The sequence below is a fragment of the Triturus cristatus genome, chromosome 8, assembly GCF_964204655.1.
Source record: "Triturus cristatus chromosome 8, aTriCri1.1, whole genome shotgun sequence".
NCBI classification, from domain to species: Eukaryota; Metazoa; Chordata; class Amphibia; order Caudata; family Salamandridae; genus Triturus; species Triturus cristatus.
The window spans coordinates 56,768,343-56,788,771 of record NC_140591.1 but is presented as its reverse complement, the minus strand read 5'-3'; the positions used below and the strand labels follow the sequence as shown (position 1 = coordinate 56,788,771).

The window sequence follows — 20,429 nt, the reverse complement described above, 5'->3', positions numbered from 1 at the left end:
TCTAACGATCTCCCAACTGAGATATTTCAGCCAACAAGTCCCTGTGGCCTCCTGATGTATTATTAATAATTGTAGACGATACATACAGAACCTGGTCATTCTATTTTCGTTTATAGTTATGTGTTAAAGTGTCCAGTATCATTCAGCAGGTAACTTGGTCTGATGAGTGAATATCCTTTTTAGGGGACAAGGTAGGTAGAATTTTTTTTTCTAAACTCTGAATTGACTTATACTCTGAAACACAGACCTATATGGCCAGGGTGTACAAGCTATGTCATCTGACTACTGACAGTTTTGTATAAGGGGAATTGGAGGCTGATGCAGGCAAAGCTTTACTTTAAAATAAAGCAAGAAGTTGCAAATAAATGAGGCATAGTTGAATACAAGAGAGGTGGAATCAAGTTTGAAAGGAAGACAGAAAGTAAATAATATGTTGAATTGATTGTGTTGTTGATCAGATTGATAAAAGGTTTTGATAAAGAAGAGCGTTGATTTAAGTCCAAACAGCTTTTGTGACATGAAAAGCAGAAGTTGAAATTGTGCCGAAACCCGGGATTGAACCAGGGACCTTTGGATCATCAGTCTAACGCTCTCCCAACTGAGCTATTTCAGCCTGCTGGTAGTTTGGGTCTTCATCCTTTCTTTTAAACTTCCCAAGAAAATAGATGCTCAACCTCATGCTAGAGCTATGTTTTAAGATGTCCTGTATCATTCATCAGTTAACGGGTGCAATAGGTAAATAGCATTTTTCGGATCCAGGTTAGATAGCTTTTGTTTTTTACTCTGAATGGACTAGCACCATATTACACAGAGGTATTTGGCCTGAGTAGGTAAGCTATGTCATCTGAATAGTGAAATCTGTGTTCAAGGAGAAGTGGAAGCTGATGCAGACAAGAGTTTACTTTAGAAAAAAGCATGAAATAGGAAACATTTGTAGTCGAAGCTGAATGCAAGAGAGGTGGAAGCAAATTTAGAAGGAGGACAGAAAGACAATTCTATGTTGAATTGATCATGTTGTCGATCAGTTGATCAAATATTTTGATAAATAAAGAAAGAAAAACTTGAGCTGATACCAAGAAATATTTTGTGAGAAGCAAGAAACCTCTCAGACTTTTCCGAAACCCAGCATTGAACAAGGGACTTTAAGATTTTCAATCTAACACTCTCCCAACTGAGCTATTTCATCCAGCTGGCCATTTTGGCTTTCTGTTGTATTTTTGATAATTGTTAAAGATAAATGCAGACCCTGGTCATTCTATCTGCATGTGCAGTTATGTGTTAAATTGTCCAATATTATTCAGCAGCTAAATTGGTCTGATGGGTGAATTTCCTTTTTAGGAGCCAAGTTAGTTAGAAGATGTTTGTAAACTATGAATGGACTTATACTCAGACACACAGACCTATATGGCGAGGGTAGGCAAACTAGGTCATCTGACTACTAACAGTTTTGTATAAGGGGAACTCGAGGCTGATGCAGGCAAAGCTTTACTTTCAATTAAAGGAAGAATTGGCAAATAAAGCAGGTAAAGTTGAATACAAGAGAGGTGGAAGCAAGTTTGACAGAAAGACAGAATGTAAAAAATATGTTGAAATGGTTGTCTTATCGATCAGCTTGATAAAAGGTTTTGATCATTATAAACAACGTCAATATGAGTTGACTCCAAATAGCATTTGTGGCATGCAAAGCAGAAGTTCAAAATGTGCCTAAACCCGGGATTGAACCAGGGACCTTTAGATCTTCAGTCTACTGCTCTCCCAACTGAGCTATTTCATCCAGCTGGCAATTTCAGCTTTCTGTAGTATTTTTTATAATTGTTAAAGATAAATGCAGAACCTGGTCACTCTATCTGCATGTGCAGTTATGTGTTAAATTGTCCAGTATTATTCAGTAGCTAAATTGGTCTGATGGGTGAATTTCCTTTTTAGGAGCAAAGTTAGTTAGATGATGTTTGTAAACTATGAATGGACTTATACTCAGAAACACAGACCTATATGGCGAGGGTCGGCAAGCTAGGTCATCTGACTACTAACAGTTTTGTATAAGGGGAACTGGAGGCTGATGCAGGCAAAGCTTTACTTTCAATTAAAGGAAGAATTGGGAAATAAAGGAGGCAAAGTTGAATACAAGAGAGGTGGAAGCAAGTTTGAAAGAAAGACAGAAAGTAAATAATATGTTGAATTAATTGTATTGTCGATTATCTTCATAAAAGGTTTTGATCATTATAAACAAAGTCAATATGAGTTGACTCAAAATAGTCTTTGTGGCATGCAAAGCAGAAGTTCAAAATGTGCCGAAACCCGGGATAGAACCAGGGACCTTTAGATCTTCAGTCTAACGCTCTCCCAACTGAGCTATTTCGGCCTGCCAGCAGTTATAGTATTCAGCCTCTTTTTTTGAACAATCCCAGAACAGAGATGCAGAACCTGGATTTTCAATCTGAGGTTAGAGCTGTGTTTTAATGTGTCCTGCATTGTTCAGCAGCTAACTGGTGAAATGGGTGAGTAGCGTTTTTGGGATAAATGTTAGGTCGTTTTTCTTCTAAAACTCTGAGTGGACCAGCACTGTATTACACAGACGTATGTCGCCTGAGTAGGTAAGCTATGTCATCTCAATACTGACAACTTTGTTCAAGGAGAAGTGAAAGCTGATGCAGACAAGAGTTTACTTTGAAAATAGTATAAAATGGGATAAATTCGTCATCAAAGCTGATGGCAAGAGAGGTGGAAGCAAGTTTAGAAGGAGGACAGAAAGACAACTTTTTGTTGAAGTTATCATGTTGTTGATCAGTTGATAAAATATTTTGAGAAATAAAGAAAAAAAAACTAGAGCTGATTTCAAGAAATATTTTGCAAGAATGTAGGATCCCCTCGCACTGTGCTGAAAGTCAGGATTGAATCAGGTACCTTAAGCTCTTCAGTCTAACGATCTCCCAACTGAGATATTTCAGCCAACAAGTCCCTGAGGCCTCCTGATGTATTATTAATAATTGTAGACGATACATACAGAACCTGGTCATTCTATTTTCGTTTATAGTTATGTGTTAAAGTGTCCAGTATCATTCAGCAGGTAACTTGGTCTGATGAGTGAATATCCTTTTTAGGGGACAAGGTAGATAGAATTTTTTTTTCTAAACTCTGAATTGACTTATACTCTGAAACACAGACCTATATGGCCAGGGTGTGCAAGCTATGTCATCTGACTACTGACAGTTTTGTATAAGGGGAATTGGAGGCTGATGCAGGCAAAGTTTTACTTTAAAATAAAGCAAGAAGTTGCAAATAAATGAGGCATAGTTGAATACAAGAGAGGTGGAAGCAAGTTTGAAAGGAAGACAGAAAGTAAATAATATGTTGAATTGATTGTGTTGTTGATCAGATTGATAAAAGGTTTTGATAAAGAAGAGCCTTGATTTATCTCCAAACAGCTTTTGTGACATGAAAAGCAGAAGTTGAAATTGTGCCAAAACCCGGGATTGAACCAGGGACCTTTAGATCTTCAGTCTAACGCTCTCCCAACTGAGCTATTTCGGCCTGCTGGTAGTGTGGGTCTTCATCCTTTCTTTTTAAACTTCCCAAGAAAATAGATGCTCAACCTCATGCTAGAGCTATGTTTTAAGATGTCCTGTATCATTCATCAGTTAACGGGTGCAATAGGTAAATAGCATTTTTCGGATCCAGGTTAGGTAGCTTTTGGTTTTTTACTCTGAATGGACTAGCACCATATTACACAGAGGTATTTGGCCTGAGTAGGTAAGCTATGTCATCTGAATACTGAAATCTGTGTCCAAGGAGAAGTGTAAGCTGATGCAGACAAGAGTTTACTTTACAAAAAAGCATGAAATAGGAAACATTTGTAGTCGAAGCTGAATGCAAGAGAGGTGGAAGCAAATTTAGAAGGAGGACAGAAAGACAATTCTATGTTGAATTGATCATGTTGTCGATCAGTTGATCAAATATTTTGATAAATAAAGAAAGAAAAACTTGAGCTGATACCAAGAAATATTTTGTGAGAAGCAAGAAACCTCTCAGACTTTTCCGAAACCCAGCATTGAACAAGGGACTTTTAGATTTTCAATCTAACACTCTCCCAACTGAGCTATTTCATCCAGCTGGCCATTTTGGCTTTCTGTTGTATTTTTGATAATTGTTAAAGATAAATGCAGACCCTGGTCATTCTATCTGCATGTGCAGTTATGTGTTAAATTGTCCAATATTATTCAGCAGCTAAATTGGTCTGATGGGTGAATTTCCTTTTTAGGAGCCAAGTTAGTTAGAAGATGTTTGTAAACTATGAATGGACTTATACTCAGACACACAGACCTATATGGCGAGGGTAGGCAAACTAGGTCATCTGACTACTAACAGTTTTGTATGAGGGGAACTCGAGGCTGATGCAGGCAAAGCTTTACTTTCAATTAAAGGAAGAATTGGCAAATAAAGCAGGTAAAGTTGAATACAAGAGAGGTGGAAGCAAGTTTGACAGAAAGACAGAATGTAAAAAATATGTTGAAATGGTTGTCTTATCGATCAGCTTGATAAAAGGTTTTGATCATTATAAACAACGTCAATATGAGTTGACTCCAAATAGCATTTGTGGCATGCAAAGCAGAAGTTCAAAATGAGCCTAAACCCGGGATTGAACCAGGGACCTTTAGATCTTCAGTCTACTGCTCTCCCAACTGAGTTATTTCATCCAGCTGGCAATTTCGGCTTTCTGTTGTATTTTTTATAATTGTTAAAGATAAATGCAGAACCTGGTCACTCTATCTGCATGGGCAGTTATGTGTTAAATTGTCCAGTATTATTCAGTAGCTAAATTGGTCTGATGGGTGAATTTCCTTTTTAGGAGCCAAGTTAGTTAGATGATGTTTGTAAACTATGAATGGACTTATACTCAGAAACACGAACCTATATGGCGAGGGTCGGCAAGCTAGGTCATCTGACTACTAACAGTTTTGTATAAGGGGAACTGGAGGCTGATGCAGGCAAAGCTTTACTTTCAATTAAAGGAAGAATTGGGAAATAAAGGAGGCAAAGTTGAATACAAGAGAGGTGGAAGCAAGTTTGAAAGAAAGACAGAAAGTAAATAATATGTTGAATTAATTGTATTGTCGATTATCTTGATAAAAGGTTTTGATCATTATAAACAAAGTCAATATGAGTTGACTCAAAATAGTCTTTGTGGCATGCAAAGCAGAAGTTCAAAATGTGCCGAAACCCGGGATCGAACCAGGGACCTTTAGATCTTCAGTCTAACGCTCTCCCAACTGAGCTATTTCGGCCTGCCAGCAGTTATGGTATTCAGCCTCTTTTTTTGAACAATCCCAGAACAGAGATGCAGAACCTGGATTTTCAATCTGAGGTTAGAGCTGTGTTTTAATGTGTCCTGCATTGTTCAGCAGCTAACTGGTGAAATGGGTGAGTAGCGTTTTTGGGATAAATGTTAGGTCGTTTTTCTTTTAAAACTCTGAGTGGACCAGCACTGTATTACACAGACGTATGTCGCCTGAGTAGGTAAGCTATGTCATCTCAATACTGACAACTTTGTTCAAGGAGAAGTGAAAGCTGATGCGGACAAGAGTTTACTTTGAAAAAAGTATAAAATGGGATAAATTCGTCATCAAAGCTGATGGCAAGAGAGGTGGAAGCAAGTTTAGAAGGAGGACAGAAAGACAACTTTTTGTTGAAGTTATCATGTTGTTGATCAGTTGATAAAATATTTTGAGAAATAAAGAAAAAAAAACTAGAGCTGATTTCAAGAAATATTTTGCAAGAATGTAGGATCCCCTCGCACTGTGCTGAAAGTCAGGATTGAATCAGGTACCTTAAGCTCTTCAGTCTAACGATCTCCCAACTGAGATATTTCAGCCAACAAGTCCCTGAGGCCTCCTGATGTATTATTAATAATTGTAGACGATACATACAGAACCTGGTCATTCTATTTTCGTTTATAGTTATGTGTTAAAGTGTCCAGTATCATTCAGCAGGTAACTTGGTCTGATGAGTGAATATCCTTTTTAGGGGACAAGGTAGATAGAATTTTTTTTTCTAAACTCTGAATTGACTTATACTCTGAAACACAGACCTATATGGCCAGGGTGTGCAAGCTATGTCATCTGGCTACTGATAGTTTGGTATAAGGGGAATTGGAGGCTGATGCAGGCAAAGCTTTACTTTAAAATAAAGCAAGAAGTTGCAAATAAATGAGGCATAGTTGAATACAAGAGAGGTGGAAGCAAGTTTGAAAGGAAGACAGAAAGTAAATAATATGTTGAATTGATTGTGTTGTTGATCAGATTGATAAAAGGTTTTGATAAAGAAGAGCGTTGATTTAACTCCAAACAGCTTTTGTGACATGAAAAGCAGAAGTTGAAATTGTGCCGAAACCCGGGATTGAACCAGGGACCTTTGGATCTTCAGTCTAACGCTCTCCCAACTGAGCTATTTCAGCCTGCTGGTAGTTTGGGTCTTCATCCTTTCTTTTAAACTGCCCAAGAAAATAGATGCTCAACCTCATGCTAGAGCTATGTTTTAAGATGTCCTGTATCATTCATCAGTTAACGGGTGCAATAGGTAAATAGCATTTTTCGGATCCAGGTTAGGTAGCTTTTGTTTTTTACTCTGAATGGACTAGCACCATATTACACAGAGGTATTTGGCCTGAGTAGGTAAGCTATGTCATCTGAATACTGAAATCTGTGTTCAAGGAGAAGTGGAAGCTGATGCAGACAAGAGTTTACTTTACAAAAAAGCATGAAATAGGAAACATTTGTAGTCGAAGCTGAATGCAAAAGAGGTGGAAGCAAATTTAGAAGGAGGACAGAAAGACAATTCTATGTTGAATTGATCATGTTGTCGATCAGTTGATCAAATATTTTGATAAATAAAGAAAGAAAAACTTGAGCTGATACCAAGAAATATTTTGTGAGAAGCAAGAAACCTCTCAGACTTTTCCGAAACCCAGCATTGAACAAGGGACTTTTAGATTTTCAATCTAACACTCTCCCAACTGAGCTATTTCATCCAGCTGGCCATTTTGGCTTTCTGTTGTATTTTTGATAATTGTTAAAGATAAATGCAGACCCTGGTCATTCTATCTGCATGTGCAGTTATGTGTTAAATTGTCCAATATTATTCAGCAGCTAAATTGGTCTGATAGGTGAATTTCCTTTTTAGGAGGCAAGTTAGTTAGAAGATGTTTGTAAACTATGAATGGACTTATACTCAGACACACAGACCTATATGGCGAGGGTAGGCAAACTAGGTCATCTGACTACTAACAGTTTTGTATAAGGGGAACTCGAGGCTGATGCAGGCAAAGCTTTACTTTCAATTAAAAGAAGAATTGGCAAATAAAGCAGGTAAAGTTGAATACAAGAGAGGTGGAAGCAAGTTTGACAGAAAGACAGAATGTAAAAAATATGTTGAAATGGTTGTCTTATCGATCAGCTTGATAAAAGGTTTTGATCATTATAAACAACGTCAATATGAGTTGACTCCAAATAGCATTTGTGGCATGCAAAGCAGAAGTTCAAAATGAGCCTAAACCCGGGATTGAACCAGGGACCTTTAGATCTTCAGTCTACTGCTCTCCCAACTGAGCTATTTCATCCAGCTGGCAATTTCGGCTTTCTGTTGTATTTTTTATAATTGTTAAAGATAAATGCAGAACCTGGTCACTCTATCTGCATGTGCAGTTATGTGTTAAATTGTCCAGTATTATTCAGTAGCTAAATTGGTCTGATGGGTGAATTTCCTTTTTAGGAGCCAAGTTAGTTAGATGATGTTTGTAAACTATGAATGGACTTATACTCAGAAACACAGACCTATATGGCGAGGGTCGGCAAGCTAGGTCATCTGACTACTAACAGTTTTGTATAAGGGGAACTGGAGGCTGATGCAGGCAAAGCATTACTTTCAATTAAAGGAAGAATTGGGAAATAAAGGAGGCAAAGTTGAATACAAGAGAGGTGGAAGCAAGTTTGAAAGAAAGACAGAAAGTAAATAATATGTTGAATTAATTGTATTGTCGATTATCTTGATAAAAGGTTTTGATCATTATAAACAAAGTCAATATGAGTTGACTCAAAATAGTCTTTGTGGCATGCAAAGCAGAAGTTCAAAATGTGCCGAAAGCCGGGATCGAACCAGGGACCTTTAGATCTTCAGTCTAATGCTCTCCCAACTGAGCTATTTCGGCCTGCCAGCAGCTATACTATTTAGCCTCTTTTTTTGAACAATCCCAGAACAGAGATGCAGAACCTGGATTTTCAATCTGAGGTTAGAGCTGTGTTTTAATGTGTCCTGCATTGTTCAGCAGCTAACTGGTGAAATGGGTGAGTAGCGTTTTTGGGATAAATGTTAGGTCGTTTTTCTTTTAAAACTCTGAGTGGACCAGCACTGTATTACACAGACGTATGTCGCCTGAGTAGGTAAGCTATGTCATCTCAATACTGACAACTTTGTTCAAGGAGAAGTGAAAGCTGATGCAGACAAGAGTTTACTTTGAAAAAAGCATAAAATGGGATAAATTCGTCATCAAAGCTGATGGCAAGAGAGGTGGAAGCAAGTTTAGAAGGAGGACAGAAAGACAACTTTTTGTTGAAGTTATCATGTTGTTGATCAGTTGATAAAATATTTTGAGAAATAAAGAAAAAAAACTAGAGCTGATTTCAAGAAATATTTTGCAAGAATGTAGGATCCCCTCGCACTGTGCTGAAAGTCAGGATTGAATCAGGTACCTTAAGCTCTTCAGTCTAACGATCTCCCAACTGAGATATTTCAGCCAACAAGTCCCTGTGGCCTCCTGATGTATTATTAATAATTGTAGACGATACATACAGAACCTGGTTATTCTATTTTCGTTTATAGTTATGTGTTAAAGTGTCCAGTATCATTCAGCAGGTAACTTGGTCTGATGAGTGAATATCCTTTTTAGGGGACAAGGTAGGTAGAATTTTTTTTCTAAACTCTGAATTGACTTATACTCTGAAACACAGACCTATATGGCCAGGGTGTACAAGCTATGTCATCTGACTACTGACAGTTTTGTATAAGGGGAATTGGAGGCTGATGCAGGCAAAGCTTTACTTTAAAATAAAGCAAGAAGTTGCAAATAAATGAGGCATAGTTGAATATAAGAGAGGTGGAAGCAAGTTTGAAAGGAAGACAGAAAGTAAATAAAATGTTGAATTGATTGTGTTGTTGATCAGATTGATGAAAGGTTTTGATAAAGAAGAGCATTGATTTAACTCCAAACAGCTTTTGTGACATGAAAAGCAGAAGTTGAAATTGTGCCAAAACCCAGGATTGAACCAGGGACCTTTAGAACTTCAGTCTAACGCTCTCCCAACTGAGCTATTTCGGCCTGCTGGTAGTTTGGGTCTTCATCCTTTCTTTTAAACTTCCCAAGAAAATAGATGCTCAACCTCATGCTAGAGCTATGTTTTAAGATGTCCTGTATCATTCATCAGTTAACGGGTGCAATAGGTAAATAGCATTTTTCGGATCCAGGTTAGGTAGCTTTTTTTTTTACTCTGAATGGACTAGCACCATATTACACAGAGGTATTTGGCCTGAGTAGGTAAGCTATGTCATCTGAATACTGAAATCTGTGTTCAAGGAGAAGTGGAAGCTGATGCAGACAAGAGTTTACTTTACAAAAAAGCATGAAATAGGAAACATTTGTAGTCGAAGCTGAATGCAAGAGAGGTGGAAGCAAATTTAGAAGGAGGACAGAAAGACAATTCTATGTTGAATTGATCATGTTGTCGATCAGTTGATCAAATATTTTGATAAATAAAGAAAGAAAAACTTGAGCTGATACCAAGAAATATTTTGTGAGAAGCAAGAAACCTCTCAGACTTTTCCGAAACCCAGCATTGAACAAGGGACTTTTAGATTTTCAATCTAACACTCTACCAACTGAGCTATTTCATCCAGCTGGCCATTTTGGCTTTCTGTTGTATTTTTGATAATTGTTAAAGATAAATGCAGACCCTGGTCATTCTATCTGCATGTGCAGTTATGTGTTATATTGTCCAATATTATTCAGCAGCTAAATTGGTCTGATGGGTGAATTTCCTTTTTAGGAGCCAAGTTAGTTAGAAGATGTTTGTAAACTATGAATGGACTTATACTCAGACACACAGACCTATATGGCGAGGGTAGGCAAACTAGGTCATCTGACTACTAACAGTTTTGTATAAGGGGAACTCGAGGCTGATGCAGGCAAAGCTTTACTTTCAATTAAAGGAAGAATTGGCAAATAAAGCAGGTAAAGTTGAATACAAGAGAGGTGGAAGCAAGTTTGACAGAAAGACAGAATGTAAAAAATATGTTGAAATGGTTGTCTTATCGAATAGCTTGATAAAAGGTTTTGATCATTATAAACAACGTCAATATGAGTTGACTCCAAATAGCATTTGTGGCATGCAAAGCAGAAGTTCAAAATGTGCCTAAACCCGGAATTGAACCAGGGACCTTTAGATCTTCAGTCTACTGCTCTCCCAACTGAGCTATTTCATCCAGCTGGCAATTTCGGCTTTCTGTTGTATTTTTTATAATTGTTAAAGATAAATGCAGAACCTGGTCACTCTATCTGCATGTGCAGTTATGTGTTAAATTGTCCAGTATTATTCAGTAGCTAAATTGGTCTGATGGGTGAATTTCCTTTTTAGGAGCCAAGTTAGTTAGATGATGTTTGTAAACTATGAATAGACTTATACTCAGAAACACAGACCTATATGGCGAGGGTCGGCAAGCTAGGTCATCTGACTACTAACAGTTTTGTATAAGGGGAACTGGAGGCTGATGCAGGCAAAGCTTTACTTTCAATTAAAGGAAGAATTGGGAAATAAAGGAGGCAAAGTTGAATACAAGAGAGGTGGAAGCAAGTTTGAAAGAAAGACAGAAAGTAAATAATATGTTGAATTAATTGTATTGTCGATTATCTTGATAAAAGGTTTTGATCATTATAAACAAAGTCAATATGAGTTGACTCAAAATAGTCTTTGTGGCATGCAAAGCAGAAGTTCAAAATGTGCCGAAACCCAGGATCGAACCAGGGACCTTTAGATCTTCAGTCTAACGCTCTCCCAACTGAGCTATTTCGGCCTGCCAGCAGCTATAGCATTCAGCCTCTTTTTTTGAACAATCCCAGAACAGAGATGCAGAACCTGGATTTTCAATCTGAGGTGGGAGCTGTGTTTTAATGTGTCCTGCATTGTTCAGCAGCTAACTGGTGAAATGGGTGAGTAGCGTTTTTGGGATAAATGTTAGGTCGTTTTTCTTTTAAAACTCTGAGTGGACCAGCACTGTATTACACAGACGTATGTCTCCTGAGTAGGTAAGCTATGTCATCTCAATACTGACAACTTTGTTTAAGGAGAAGTGAAAGCTGATGCAGACAAGAGTTTACTTTGAAAAAAGTATAAAAAAGGATAAATTCGTCATCAAAGCTGATGGCAAGAGAGGTGGAAGCAAGTTTAGAAGGAGGACATTAAGACAACTTTTTGTTGAAGTTATCATGTTGTTGATCAGTTGATAAAATATTTTGACAAATAAAGAAAAAAAAACTAGAGCTGATTTCAAGAAATATTTTGCAAGAATGTAGGATCCCCTCGCACTGTGCCGAAACCCGGGATTAAACCAGGGACCTTAATCTCTTCAGTCTAATGATCGCCCAACTGAGATATTTCAGACAACAAGTCCCTGTGGCCTCCTGATGTATTATTAATAATTGTAGATGATACATACAGAACCTGGTCATTCTATATTCGGTTATAGTTATGTGTTAAAGTGTCCAGTATCATTCAGCAGGTAACTTGGTCCGATGAGTTAATATCCTTTTTAGGGGACAAGGTAGGTAGATTTTTTTTTTCTAAACTCTGAATTGACTTATACTCTGAAACACAGACCTATATGGCCAGGGTGTACAAGCTATGTCATCTGACTACTGACAGTTTTGTATAAGGGGAATTGGAGGCTGATGCAGGCAAAGCTTTACTTTAAAATAAAGCAAGAAGTTGCAAATAAATGAGGCATAGTTGAATACAAGAGAGGTGGAAGCAAGTTTGAAAGGAAGACAGAAAGTAAATAATATGTTGAATTGATTGTGTTGTTGATCAGATTGATAAAAGGTTTTGATAAAGAAGAGCGTTGATTTAACTCCAAACAGCTTTTGTGACATGAAAAGCAGAAGTTGAAATTGTGCCGAAACCCGGGATTGAACCAGGGACCTTTAGATCTTCAGTCTAACGCTCTCCCAAATGAGCTATTTCGGCCTGCTGTTAGTTTGGGTCTTCATACTTTCTTTTAAACTTCCCAAGAAAATAGATGCTCAACCTCATGCTAGAGCTATGTTTTAAGATGTCCTGTATCATTCATCAGTTAACGGGTGCAATAGGTAAATAGCATTTTTCGGATCCAGGTTAGGTAGCTTTTTTTTTTACTCTGAATGGACTAGCACCATATTACACAGAGGTATTTGGCCTGAGTAGGTAAGCTATGTCATCTGAATACTGAAATCTGTGTTCAAGGAGAAGTGGAAGCTGATGCAGGCAAGAGTTTACTTTACAAAAAAGCATGAAATAGGAAACATTTGAAGTCGAAGCTGAATGCAAGAGAGGTGGAAGCAAATTTAGAAGGAGGACAGAAAGACAATTCTATGTTGAATTGATCATGTTGTCGATCAGTTGATCAAATATTTTGATAACTAAAGAAAGAAAAACTTGAGCTGATACCAAGAAATATTTTGTGAGAAGCAAGAAACCTCTCAGACTTTTCCGAAACCCAGCATTGAACAAGGGACTTTTAGATTTTCAATCTAACACTCTCCCAACTGAGCTATTTCATCCAGCTGGCCATTTTGGCTTTCTGTTGTATTTTTGATAATTGTTAAAGATAAATGCAGACCCTGGTCATTCTATCTGCATGTGCAGTTATGTGTTAAATTGTCCAATATTATTCAGCAGCTAAATTGGTCTGATGGGTGAATTTCCTTTTTAGGAGCCAAGTTAGTTAGAAGATGTTTGTAAACTATGAATGGACTTATACTCAGACACACAGACCTATATGGCGAGGGTAGGCAAACTAGGTCATCTGACTACTAACAGTTTTGTATAAGGGGAACTCGAGGCTGATGCAGGCAAAGCTTTACTTTCAATTAAAGGAAGAATTGGCAAATAAAGCAGGTAAAGTTGAATACAAGAGAGGTGGAAGCAAGTTTGACAGAAAGACAGAATGTAAAAAATATGTTGAAATGGTTGTCTTATCGATCAGCTTGATAAAAGGTTTTGATCATTATAAACAACGTCAATATGAGTTGACTCCAAATAGCATTTGTGGCATGCAAAGCAGAAGTTCAAAATGTGCCTAAACCCGGGATTGAACCAGGGACCTTTAGATCTTCAGTCTACTGCTCTCCCAACTGAGCTATTTCATCCAGCTGGCAATTTTGGCTTTCTGTTGTATTTTTTATAATTGTTAAAGATAAATGCAGAACCTGGTCACTCTATCTGCATGTGCAGTTATGTGTTAAATTGTCCAGTATTATTCAGTAGCTAAATTGGTCTGATGGGTAAATTTCCTTTTTAGGAGCCAAGTTAGTTAGATGATGTTTGTAAACTATGAATGGACTTATACTCAGAAACACAGACCTATATGGCGAGGGTCGGCAAGCTAGGTCATCTGACTACTAACAGTTTTGTATAAGGGGAACTGGAGGCTGATGCAGGCAAAGCTTTACTTTCAATTAAAGGAAGAATTGGGAAATAAATGAGGCAAAGTTGAATACAAGAGAGGTGGAAGCAAGTTTGAAAGAAAGACAGAAAGTAAATAATATGTTGAATTAATTGTATTGTCGATTATCTTGATAAAAGGTTTGATCATTATAAACAAAGTCAATATGAGTTGAATCAAAATAGTCTTTGTGGCATGCAAAGCAGAAGTTCAAAATGTGCCGAAACCCGGGATCGAACCAGGGACCTTTAGATCTTCAGTCTAACGCTCTCCCAACTGAGCTATTTCGGCCTGCCAGCAGCTATAGTATTCAGCCTCTTTTTTTGAACAATCCCAGAACAGAGATGCAGAACCTGGATTTTCAATCTGAGGTTAGAGAAGTGTTTTAATGTGTCCTGCATTGTTCAGCAGCTAACTGGTGAAATGGGTGAGTAGCGTTTTTGGGATAAATGTTAGGTCGTTTTTCTTTTAAAACTCTGAGTGGACCAGCACTGTATTACACAGACGTATGTCGCCTGAGTAGGTAAGCTATGTCATCTCAATACTGACAACTTTGTTCAAGGAGAAGTGAAAGCTGATGCAGACAAGAGTTTACTTTGAAAAAAGTATAAAATGGGATAAATTCGTCATCAAAGCTGATGGCAAGAGAGGTGGAAGCAAGTTTAGAAGGAGGACAGAAAGACAACTTTTTGTTGAAGTCATCATGTTGTTGATCAGTTGATAAAATATTTTGAGAAATAAAGAAAAAAAAACTAGAGCTGATTTCAAGAAATATTTTGCAAGAATGTAGGATCCCCTCGCACTGTGCTGAAAGTCAGGATTGAATCAGGTACCTTAAGCTCTTCAGTCTAACGATCTCCCAACTGAGATATTTCAGCCAACAAGTCCCTGTGGCCTCCTGATGTATTATTAATAATTGTAGACGATACATACAGAACCTGGTCATTCTATTTTCGTTTATAGTTATGTGTTAAAGTGTCCAGTATCATTCAGCAGGTAACTTGGTCTGATGAGTGAATATCCTTTTTAGGGGACAAGGTAGGTAGAATTTTTTTTCTAAACTCTGAATTGACTTATACTCTGAAACACAGACCTATATGGCCAGGGTGTACAAGCTATGTCATCTGACCACTGACAGTTTTGTATAAGGGGAATTGGAGGCTGATGCAGGCAAAGCTTTACTTTAAAATAAAGCAAGAAGTTGCAAATAAATGAGGCATAGTTGAATACAAGAGAGGTGGAAGCAAGTTTGAAAGGAGGACAGAAAGTAAATAATATGTTGAATTGATTGTGTTGTTGATCAGATTGATGAAAGGTTTTGATAAAGAAGAGCATTGATTTAACTCCAAACAGCTTTTGTGACATGAAAAGCAGAAGTTGAAATTGGACCAAAACCCAGGATTGAACCAGGGACCTTTAGATCTTCAGTCTAACGCTCTCCCAAGTGAGCTATTTCGGCCTGCTGGTAGTCTGGGTCTTCATCCTTTCTTTTAAACTTCCCAAGAAAATAGATGCTCAACCTCATGCTAGAGCTATGTTTTAAGATGTCCTGTATCATTCATCAGTTAACGGGTGCAATAGGTAAATAGCATTTTTCAGATCCAGGTTAGGTAGCTTTTTTTTTTACTCTGAATGGACTAGCACCATATTACACAGAGGTATTTGGCCTGAGTAGGTAAGCTATGCCATCTGAATACTGAAATCTGTGTTCAAGGAGAAGTGGAAGCTGATGCAGACAAGAGTTTACTTTGAAAAAAGTATAAAATGGGATAAATTCGTCATCAAAGCTGATGGCAAGAGAGGTGGAAGCAAGTTTAGAAGGAGGACAGAAAGACAACTTTTTGTTGAAGTCATCATGTTGTTGATCAGTTGATAAAATATTTTGAGAAATAAAGAAAAAAAAACTAGAGCTGATTTCAAGAAATATTTTGCAAGAATGTAGGATCCCCTCGCACTGTTCTGAAAGTCAGGATTGAATCAGGTACCTTAAGCTCTTCAGTCTAACGATCTCCCAACTGAAATATTTCAGCCAACAAGTCCCTGTGGCCTCCTGATGTATTAATATTAATTGTAGACGATACATACAGAACCTGGTCATTCTATATTCGGTTATAGTTATGTGTTAAAGTGTCCAGTATCATTCAGCAGGTAACTTGGTCTGATGAGTGAATATCCTTTTTAGGGGACAAGGTAGGTAGAATTTTTTTTTCTAAACTCTGAATTGACTTATACTCTGAAACACAGACCTATATGGCCAGGGTGTACAAGCTATGTCATCTGACTACTGACAGTTTTGTATAAGGGGAATTGGGGGCTGATGCAGGCAAAGCTTTACTTTAAAATAAAGCAAGAAGTTGCAAATAAATGAGGCATAGTTGAATACAAGAGAGGTGGAAGCAAGTTTGAAAGGAAGACAGAAAGTAAATAATATGTTGAATTGATTGTGTTGTTGATCAGATTGATAAAAGGTTTTGATAAAGAAGAGCGTTGATTTAACTCCAAACAGCTTTTGTGACATGAAAAGCAGAAGTTGAAATTGTGCCGAAACCTGGGATTGAAACAGGGACCTTTAGATCTTCAGTCTAACGCTCTCCCAACTGAGCTATTTCGGCCTGCTGGTAGTTTGGGTCTTCATCCTTTCTTTTAAACTTCCCAAGAAAATAGATGCTCAACCTCATGCTAGAGCTATGTTTTACGATGTCCTGTATCATTCATCAGTTAACGGGTGCAATAGGTAAATAGCATTTTTCGGATCCAGGTTAGGTAGCTTTTTTTTTTACTCTGAATGGACTAGCACCATATTACACAGAGGTATTTGGCCTGAGTAGGTAAGCTATGTCATCTGAATACTGAAATCTGTGTTCAAGGAGAAGTGGAAGCTGATGCAGACAAGAGTTTACTTTACAAAAAAGCATGAAATAGGAAACATTTGTAGTCGAAGCTGAATGCAAGAGAGGTGGAAGCAAATTTAGAAGGAGGACAGAAAGACAATTCTATGTTGAATTGATCATGTTGTCGATCAGTTGATCAAATATTTTGATAAATAAAGAAAGAAAAACTTGAGCTGATACCAAGAAATATTTTGTGAGAAGTAAGAAACCTCTCAGACTTTTCCGAAACCCAGCATTGAACAAGGGACTTTTAGATTTTCAATCTAACACTCTCCCAACTGAGCTATTTCATCCAGCTGGCCATTTTGGCTTTCTGTTGTATTTTTGATAATTGTTAAAGATAAATGCAGACCCTGGTCATTCTATCTGCATGTGCAGTTATGTGTTAAATTGTCCAATATTATTCAGCAGCTAAATTGGTCTGATGGGTGAATTTCCTTTTTAGGAGCCAAGTTAGTTAGAAGATGTTTGTAAACTATGAATGGACTTATACTCAGACACACAGACCTATATGGCGAGGGTAGGCAAACTAGGTCATCTGACTACTAACAGTTTTGTATAAGGGGAACTCGAGGCTGATGCAGGCAAAGCTTTACTTTCAATTAAAGGAAGAATTGGCAAATAAAGCAGGTAAAGTTGAATACAAGAGAGGTGGAAGCAAGTTTGACAGAAAGACAGAATGTAAAAAATATGTTGAAATGGTTGTCTTATCGATCAGCTTGATAAAAGGTTTTGATCATTATAAACAACGTCAATATGAGTTGACTCCAAATAGCATTTGTGGCATGCAAAGCAGAAGTTCAAAATGTGCCTAAACCCGGGATTGAACCAGGGACCTTTAGATCTTCAGTCTACTGCTCTCCCAACTAAGCTATTTCATCCAGCTGGCAATTTTGGCTTTCTGTTGTATTTTTTATAATTGTTAAAGATAAATGCAGAACCTGGTCACTCTATCTGCATGTGCAGTTATGTGTTAAATTTTCCAGTATTATTCAGTAGCTAAATTGGTCTGATGGGTGAATTTCCTTTTTAGGAGCCAAGTTAGTTAGATGATGTTTGTAAACTATGAATGGACTTATGCTCAGAAACACAGACCTATATGGCGAGGGTCGGCAAGCTAGGTCATCTGACTACTAACAGTTTTGTATAAGGGGAACTGGAGGCTGATGCAGGCAAAGCTTTACTTTCAATTAAAGGAAGAATTGGGAAATAAAGGAGGCAAAGTTGAATACAAGAGAGGTGGAAGCAAGTTTGAAAGAAAGACAGAAAGTAAATAATATGTTGAATTAATTGTATTGTCGATTATCTTGATAAAAGGTTTTGATCATTATAAACAAAGTCAATATGAGTTGACTCAAAATAGTCTTTGTGGCATGCAAAGCAGAAGTTCAAAATGTGCCGAAACCCAGGATCGAACCAGGGACCTTTAGATCTTCAGTCTAACGCTCTCCCAACTGAGCTATTTCGGCCTGCCAGCAGCTATAGTATTCAGCCTCTTTTTTTGAACAATCCCAGAACAGAGATGCAGAACCTGGATTTTCAATCTGAGGTTAGAGCTGTGTTTTAATGTGTCCTGCATTGTTCAGCAGCTAACTGGTGAAATGGGTGAGTAGCGTTTTTGGGATAAATGTTAGGTCGTTTTTCTTTTAAAACTCTGAGTGGACCAGCACTGTATTACACAGACGTATGTCGCCTGAGTAGGTAAGCTGGGTCATCTCAATACTGACAACTTTGTTTAAGGAGAAGTGAAAGTTGATGCAGACAAGAGTTTACTTTGAAAAAAGTATAAAAAAGGATAAATTCGTCATCAAAGCTGATAGCAAGAGAGGTGGAAGCAAGTTTAGAAGGAGGACAGAAAGACAACTTTTTGTTGAAGTTATCATGTTGTTGATCAGTTGATAAAATATTTTGACAAATAAAGAAAAAAAAAACTAGAGCTGATTTCAAGAAATATTTTGCAAGAATGTAGGAGCCCCTCGCACTGTGCCGAAACCCAGGATTGAACCAGGGACCTTAATCTCTTCAGTGTAAGATCTCCCAACTGAGATATTTCAGCCAACAAGTCCCTGTGGCCTCCTGATGTATTATTAATAATTGTAGACGATACATACAGAACCTGGTCATTCTATTTTCGTTTATAGTTATGTGTTAAAGTGTCCAGTATCATTCAGCAGGTAACTTGGTCTGATGAGTGAATATCCTTTTTAGGGGACAAGGTAGGTAGAATTTTTTTTTCTAAACTCTGAATTGACTTATACTCTGAAACACAGACCTATATGGCCAGGGTGTACAAGCTATGTCATCTGACTACTGACAGTTTTGTATAAGGGGAATTGGAGGCTGATGCAGGCAAAGCTTTACTTTAAAATAAAGCAAGAAGTTGCAAATAAATGAGGCATAGTTGAATACAAGAGAGGTGGAAGCAAGTTTGAAAGGAAGACAGAAAGTAAATAATATGTTGAATTGATTGTGTTGTTGATCAGATTGATAAAAGGTTTTGATAAAGAAGAGCGTTGATTTAACTCCAAACAGCTTTTGTGACACGAAAAGCAGAAGTTGAAATTGTGCCGAAACCTGGGATTGAACCAGGGACCTTTAGATCTTCAGTATAACGATCTCCCAACTGAGCTATTTCGGCCTGCTGGTAGTTTGGGTCTTCATCCTTTCTTTTAAACTTCCCAAGAAAATAGATGCTCAACCTCATGCTAGAGCTATGTTTTAAGATGTCCTGTATCATTCATCAGTTAACGGGTGCAATAGGTAAATAGCATTTTTCGGATCCAGGTTAGGTAGCTTTTTTTTTTACTCTGAATGGACTAGCACCATATTACACAGAGGTATTTGGCCTGAGTAGGTAAGCTATGTCATCTGAATACTGAAATCTGTGTTCAAGGAGAAGTGGAAGCTGATGCAGACAAGAGTTTACTTTACAAAAAAGCATGAAATAGGAAACATTTGTAGTCGAAGCTGAATGCAATAGAGGTGGAAGCAAATTTAGAAGGAGGACAGAAAGACAATTCTATGTTGAATTGATCATGTTGTCGATCAGTTGATCAAATATTTTGATAAATAAAGAAAGAAAAACTTGAGCTGATACCAAGAAATATTTTGTGAGAAGCAAGAAACCTCTCAGACTTTTCCGAAACCCAGCATTGAACAAGGGACTTTTAGATTTTCAATCTAACACTCTCCCAACTGAGCTATTTCATCCAGCTGGCCATTTTGGCTTTCTGTTGTATTTTTGATAATTGTTAAAGATAAATGCAGACCCTGGTCATTCTATCTGCATGTGCAGTTATGTGTTAAATTGTCCAATATTATTCAGCAGCTAAATTGGTCTGATGGGTGAATTTCCTTTTTAGGAGCCAAGTTAGTTAGAAGATGTTTGTAAACTATGAATGGACTTATACTCAGACACACAGACCTATATGGCGAGGGTAGGCAAACTAGGTCATCTGACTACTAACAGTTTTGTATAAGGGGAACTGGAGGCTTTTGCAGGCAAAGCTTTACTTTCAATTAAAGGAAGAATTGGGAAATAAAGGAGGCAAAGTTGAATACAAGAGAGGTGGAAGCAAGTTTGAAAGAAAGACAGAAAGTAAATAATATGTTGAATTAATTGTATTGTCAATTATCTTGATAAAAGGTTTTGATCATTATAAACAAAGTCAATATGAGTTGACTCAAAATAGTCTTTGTGGCATGCAAAGCAGAAGTTCAAAATGTGCCGAAACCCGGGATCGAACCAGGGACCTTTAGATCTTCAGTCTAACGCTCTCCCAACTGAGCTATTTCGGC

General features: G+C 37.6%; 5 non-coding genes across 5 annotated transcripts; all 5 read right to left on the bottom strand.

Annotated features, from left to right (window-relative positions):
- Positions 1-540: 540 nt before the first annotated feature.
- On the bottom strand, positions 541-613 carry TRNAI-GAU (transfer RNA isoleucine (anticodon GAU)). The gene has a single exon. It is a non-coding gene; the product is annotated as a tRNA-Ile (tRNA).
- A 2,845-nt stretch (positions 614-3,458) lies between these two features.
- On the bottom strand, positions 3,459-3,531 carry TRNAF-GAA (transfer RNA phenylalanine (anticodon GAA)). Its single transcript has one exon. It is a non-coding gene; the product is annotated as a tRNA-Phe (tRNA).
- Positions 3,532-5,209: 1,678 nt separating this feature from the next.
- On the bottom strand, positions 5,210-5,282 carry TRNAF-GAA (transfer RNA phenylalanine (anticodon GAA)). Its single transcript has one exon. It is a non-coding gene; the product is annotated as a tRNA-Phe (tRNA).
- Positions 5,283-13,958: 8,676 nt separating this feature from the next.
- Positions 13,959-14,031, bottom strand: TRNAF-GAA (transfer RNA phenylalanine (anticodon GAA)). The gene has a single exon. It is a non-coding gene; the product is annotated as a tRNA-Phe (tRNA).
- A 6,325-nt stretch (positions 14,032-20,356) lies between these two features.
- TRNAF-GAA (transfer RNA phenylalanine (anticodon GAA)) lies at positions 20,357-20,429 on the bottom strand. The gene has a single exon. It is a non-coding gene; the product is annotated as a tRNA-Phe (tRNA).